A 6,034-nucleotide genomic window follows, 5' to 3' on the forward strand; every position below is an offset into this window, starting at 1 on the left:
ATTGCCTTTGAGGCGATGCAATCAGCTGGTTTTCCTTAGATAGAAAACTTTGAATCAATCTGACTGGATGATCTGGTGAACTGGAAAGTGCCTTGAGATGACATGTTGTGAATTGGCGTCATAATTCTGAGATTAAAGTCATAATTCTGACTTTTTTCCCATACTAAACTGAAATAAAATTTAAAAATCAGTTAACTTTTTTTTTTTTTCAGTGGCCCTCATCCTCTTCCGTATGAGGCTGATCCATTTTTCCCGATTAATTTGATGATAAAATCGCAAAACATCAGATTTTTTTTTTTTTTGGCAGATCTGTTGCGGGTCGACAGATGCGCTTAAAAACACATTTTAATGCGTCAGTCAGTTTGAAACAGTTCCTGTATCGGTCACGTGACGTTCTCGAAATGATTGCTGTTAGAGCTCAACACATGCTCTGAGACGTCGTGCTGCTGGACCAATCACTATTCAGCACGTTGGTGAAGATAATAAAGGAAAATAATCTAAAAGAAAAACAATAAATGTTTAAATCAGCAGGAGAATCGACAGGTGAGACGGTGCGAAAATGAGCCTCCGCCTCAGAAACAGAACTTTCACAGCAGATCCAGTCAAATAAGGTCATTTACAACTAAAAACGTCAAAAATATTTATATAATCAGCAACTCAGCATCTGAGACTTCCGAAGCTAAAATCCATCTGAAGCGTAAACATGAGGCCTTTGGTTTTTCTAAGTCCTACTTTCAGAACCATAAACATCTTTTAAAACGGATTTATTTGTTCCGTCTGGAGCAGCTTCTCTGGTCTCTGAGCGCCGCTCAGCCTCCTCATAAATAATGATCAACCATTTGCAGACGATGCTGCGGTTTAAATACATCACTGATCTTTTTGTTAGATGTTGCAGCTTATTTAGTTAAATCCTAACTGAGGATTTAACTCCCATATCAACACAGACGCCTTCTTAGGTTATCTGAGGTCTCAGTGACTGAAATAAGTGGTTTTCATGTTTTATTTGAACAGATAACTTAAAATGAAGAAAAGCTTCATATTTTCCATACATTTGCTGTAATTTTCACCCCCTTTAAAATAAAGACTTTAAATACTTCCCTTTTTCTGCACCTAAAACACCTGGGAAACCTGACTGAATTAATAATTTGCTGTTCAAACAAAATGTACTTCAAAACAAATAAGACTAAAATATTAAAGTTATAAATTTGACTTAAAAAAATACAGGTTTTTTATATTTAATCAGTTAAATTCCAACCTGACGGTCTGCTGAGGTTACTAAGAATCCTTTGAACATATCAGGTTTTTCTTTTTAATCCGTTTAATACAGATCAAAAAAAAAAAAAGATTCAGCAAATCCTACGAAAAATAAATATCTAGTAAATTATCTGAAGGAGAAATGAGTTGAAAAGTGAATAAATATCTTATAATAGATCTAAAATAATTGCTGTAAAGGGAACTATTTTTACATTTTCCTCCACAGATCAGAATCAGATTTAATGCTAAATAGGTTTGAATTTAAAAAGAATTTCACTTGGTGTTGATGCTGCAGACTAATTATATATACAGAATACAGAATCTATAGCTATATACAATATAAAACATACAATATATGATATGCAATAGATAATATATAGCTATGTATTATGAGCAAAGTAATGCAGGATGTCTTGGGAGGCTATGTTGCTGCGTTGCAGCTTCTATATAAAGGCGTCTGCAGCAGATGCTCAGATATTAAGGGGTTAACTCCGTCCTCAGAGATGCATCTGCTCGACGTTAGACTCAGCATCTGTGTGAGCAGCGGTGCAGACATTTAAATCTGCCCTGAGGAGCGATCCTGGAGGGTTACCTCCAGAATAAAGCGGCTGAGAGGTCGCAGCGACGTGAGGGAGCAACAGGTGGTTCATCCAGCTGGTTAATGGATGCAGGCTAAAGATAAACCTCATTATTTATAGTTTAGATGCAGACATTTTACTCTGCCCTGAGCTGTGACCTGTTAGTCCACCGGTTCTCTGCTTCAGAGCAGCTTTAAAAACACAAAGAGGAAGAAATGTGAAGCTGCTTCCTAGACTGGAAGTTTGATTCTAAATCCAACAGAAAATAAAGAAATGATGTGATTATTATTCTCTCTGATGTTTAGAAAGATGTTACTTTTTTCTCTCTCTCAGTATCTCTACATAGAATTTGAAATGTTTGTCTTTTCTTTTTCTCTCCCTGTTTTCTGTAAGCAAATATATTCGGATTATTCTGATCTAGGAGGGAAGAAAGACTCTAAAAAGTTTGACTTCAGCCTAAATCCTTTTGTTCAGTCCATAAATAACAATGGAAAAACTAAAACATGTTTTAGTTTTTTCTGATGCCCACAATCAAACTGAACTAAACGTTGATAAATGTATCTATTTTCTTTTACTGAAAAGGAGAGAAATGCATTTTAATTAAGTTGTCATTTTAGATGTGCTTAAAGACTATTGGGAAAACATTAAAACTGTTTATTAATTTGACCAGCTGGCCACCAAACAGAGCCAGGGAAACCCTGATAAAAATGTTAATCTAAATAAGTCAATTTTTTATTAAAATAAGTGCATTTTGTCTTGGATTGAGGAGGTTATTGAGACACTTTGCCAATGGAAAAAGACAATTTACATTTAAAACAAGAAAACCCAATTGCATTGTCTTATTTAAAGTGCATATTATCTAATTATCGTATTTTAAGAGTGAAAAAATTAATCCCATTGGCAAATCATCTTATCTACTCATATTAGGGGTAACTACAGTTTATTTACCCGTACAGATCGTTTTTCCAGTGAATCTCTGGCTTAGTGATTGATACTCTAAATGACATATGGAGCGTTTAATTGTGAGTATGCCTTGCAGTGGATGAAGCAAAGAGATTAGATCCTGCATCTGCTATATTTTTTCTTCTTACTTCCTAAAGTAGAAACTTCCATATGATCTCCATATCGTATTTAAAGCTTTAAGCATTTTATTTTGGTCTTCACTGGTTTGGTTTAACCAGATTTAAGGCTAATGTAGCAAAACATTCAGAGTTTGCAGCTAACAGTTCTTTCAGCATTAGCTTGTTGATGCTAGTGCTACATTTTCTTGTTCTCCAACGTATTTTTTTTTATTTTATTTTCAATAAAACCAAAAAGATTGAAACAATAGAGACTCTGTTGATCCATCTGAGGCTTCAGTGAAGTAAAATGCTGCCTAGCTGAAGCCAAACCTGCAGTAAACACAAGGATCACTACTAGCAACAAAGGAACGGTGTCATATTTAGAGGAAAATTAAGTGTTAAAATACCGGCTTATGCTGAAAATATTTTCACTTGATTGAAGCAGTAAAGTTCAGGAATTTGCCAATGGAATAAAATGATTTATATATAGAATAATTCATTAAAAAACATCATAAAATCATTTCTAGTGCGTAATATTTATATTATTCCATTGGCAGATCATAATTACCTGCCCAGATTAAGAGCAAATGCAGAAATTTTAAGACTTTTTAAATCAGTTTTTGTCATATAACTATAAGAAAAATACTTAAATAATTAATTTAACCTTTGCATCTGCTTAAAGGTATAGAGGACAATCTTTTATTTTCAGGTGGATCATCTTAATAATTGGTCCCCCTTACTGCCAATCATTCTGGTGATGTGTTTACGTAAGGCCGTCCTACTTGCTCGTCCCGTTAGCTAGATTTTACTGCGCATTTTCAGGCGTATATCTGTGGTGAGCTACAGTTTCAGACAGTCGTGGAAGCTCACCTTTCTCACCGCGGTTCTTTGAAAATGGCCGAGGGTCGTTAGAGAAAAAGTGTATACGAAGTGCATGAGAATATTTTATTGAAATGAAAATCTGAGTCTGACCCCCTGCTGGAACACTGAGTGGCCACTGTCCCCTCACCACTGCCTGCCTGATGATGGCATCATGCTGGGTGAGCTTTGATTATGTCACCAGTGTGACGGAAATCAGGGTTGTAAACAATGGAGAGCAACATGGACAGGAGCCAGAGGGTAGACGGTGTTCTTTATTGATTCAATCTATTGTCAGTCCTAATCTATCTCACCGGAGCTGCTCCATGTTTTTTTTTTTTTTTTTTTTTTTTAAGTAAACAGAGTTGTTTTAGCTTGCTAGCTCACATCTGGTGCGGTGTGTTGACATCCATACGTTGCGTTCAATCGTACCAAGTAATTTAGCAGATGTTCCTTCTATATGCCAATCAGAGCCGAGATGATCTTAAAGCGGGTCGCTTGCTGAGACGTTTGACCAGGGTAGACACACGCTGTTCCCACTGCCACTAAAAGCCGATTGTTAGCCGGTTTAAACAGGTTTTTCGTCCGCTGGGAAAAGGACATTGTTCTCCCGTCCCATTTGAGTTTAACTGACCCGTGTCTGGAAAAAACAACGAAAATCAAGGAAATACTCCAAGAACTGGAGCAAGCAGAAGGGTATTCCAAAAAAAGCAAAATTAAAAACAATCCATTGGACTTTGTTTCCAAGTTTGAAGATGTTTTGCTTCCCATCCAGGAAGCTTTTGCAATTCAAAATGTCAGAAATAGCGTTGAGTTTGAGGTTTTATATTTTAGAATGACTGTTTTTTAGAATGACTGGATGACTGAGAACCTTCACCAGTGTAAGCAGATAGGTAGTTCAGACTATTTATTTGTTCACCACCAATAACTACTCAACACTTTCTATAGATGAAATATAAGGTAAAATAGAACTGATTCTGGTTAGAAATAAAATAAAATAAAAATTAGACACTTTTTACACATGGAAATCATACGCCCCCTTCTATTGTCGCCCTGGGCAACTACCCAGAAAATTAAAAACCCTGACAGGGACTAAAAATACTCCATTTAATCATTAAAACTGACCTTTTATGAATGTTTTTAATCAGTGTGATGTCCAACATGAGCGGCTGAGTGGCGTCATGTTTTCAAAATAAACCCATGAGTTTAAATCAGCAGATGACTAAAACAGAAACTAGTTTAGAATGTAGGCTGGCTCCTGGAAAAGGTCCCTGCAGTGTTTACTGGAGTCAATATGTGAGAAAGCAATAATGCAAGAGGAAACCACTGGATGCACACCAACAGTCCCAGCTTAGAATCATCATCTTTGCATAAGTTCAAATGAAAATATTTGTGACTGTAATAAATTTGATATTAAATGTTCCCAAACAGGATTAAAATCAGAACCACTCAGGTTTATAAAATTCTCTCTCCTGAGGGGGGAAATAATAAAGAAAAACTGACTGTAATCAACACCTTAGCTCAGAGTGAAAAATGGCCCCTGAAGGATGGCAGCAGCAGCAGCAGGACCAAAATGTCCCCCCATGCAGGATGACCCCGCTGCCCGCCTGCTCCAGCTCCAGGTAGGGCCCCTCACTGCCGCAGGACCCGGCGGTGGTCCATGAGGGGCTCCTCACCGGGCCAAGTTCGCCCTGCATGCTGCAGTGCTGCACACGCGCGCGCACACGCACCCCCCGCGAGCCTCTGGAGCCTCGTAAACATGACGGCCGACGGGCCGTGAACGCACCACGGGCACACAGGCCAAACAAAGGCCACAAACAGGCTCCGCTTTCACGCCACGCGACACGGAGCGATTTAAAGGCCCGCACGGGGACAACGGTGTCGGTATCCAGGGTTACCGGGGCCGCACGCGGCCCCTTCAGCTGCCCTCACCCCCCCTTCACCACCACCACCCCCCCTCCGGGAGCCCTGAGACAAAAGCAGCCGTACCCCTCCATCCATCCGGGGACTCTCTCAGCGGTTCTTCCTGCAGCTGGTTCGCTGTGGTCTGGGTCCGTGCAGCGGAGCGTCTGTGCTGGGTACCGTCTGTCCCCCGCCTCCTCTTCTATGCGACCCTCCGCGAGCCCCGCCGCCATCAGCGCCAGCGGCACGTGAAGCTCCCCTCGCGCAGCGCCTCCTGGAACCACTTCCGCCGCGTTGTCTGGGAGACCTTCAAAATAAAAGCAGAGAGCTAAATCAGAAAACTTACAGTTGATCTGGACAGACTTTAAATCTAAAAAGAAA

At 39.4% G+C, this 6,034-nt stretch overlaps 1 protein-coding gene across 1 annotated transcript in view; it reads right to left on the reverse strand.

Moving 5' to 3' along the window:
- The window catches only part of LOC107099072 (flocculation protein FLO11-like), a 19,816-nt gene extending 13,959 nt beyond the window's left edge, over window positions 1–5,857 (reverse strand). Inside the window, exon 1 of the mRNA XM_015397041.1 lies at window positions 5,741–5,857. The gene's annotated coding sequence lies outside the window, so the exon portion shown is untranslated. The remainder of the gene's footprint in view (window positions 1–5,740) is intronic.
- Between the last annotated feature and the right edge of the window lie 177 nt (window positions 5,858–6,034).

The sequence above is a fragment of the Cyprinodon variegatus genome, unplaced genomic scaffold (assembly GCF_000732505.1).
Source record: "Cyprinodon variegatus isolate N-32 unplaced genomic scaffold, C_variegatus-1.0 Scaffold835, whole genome shotgun sequence".
NCBI lineage: Eukaryota > Metazoa > Chordata > Actinopteri > Cyprinodontiformes > Cyprinodontidae > Cyprinodon > Cyprinodon variegatus.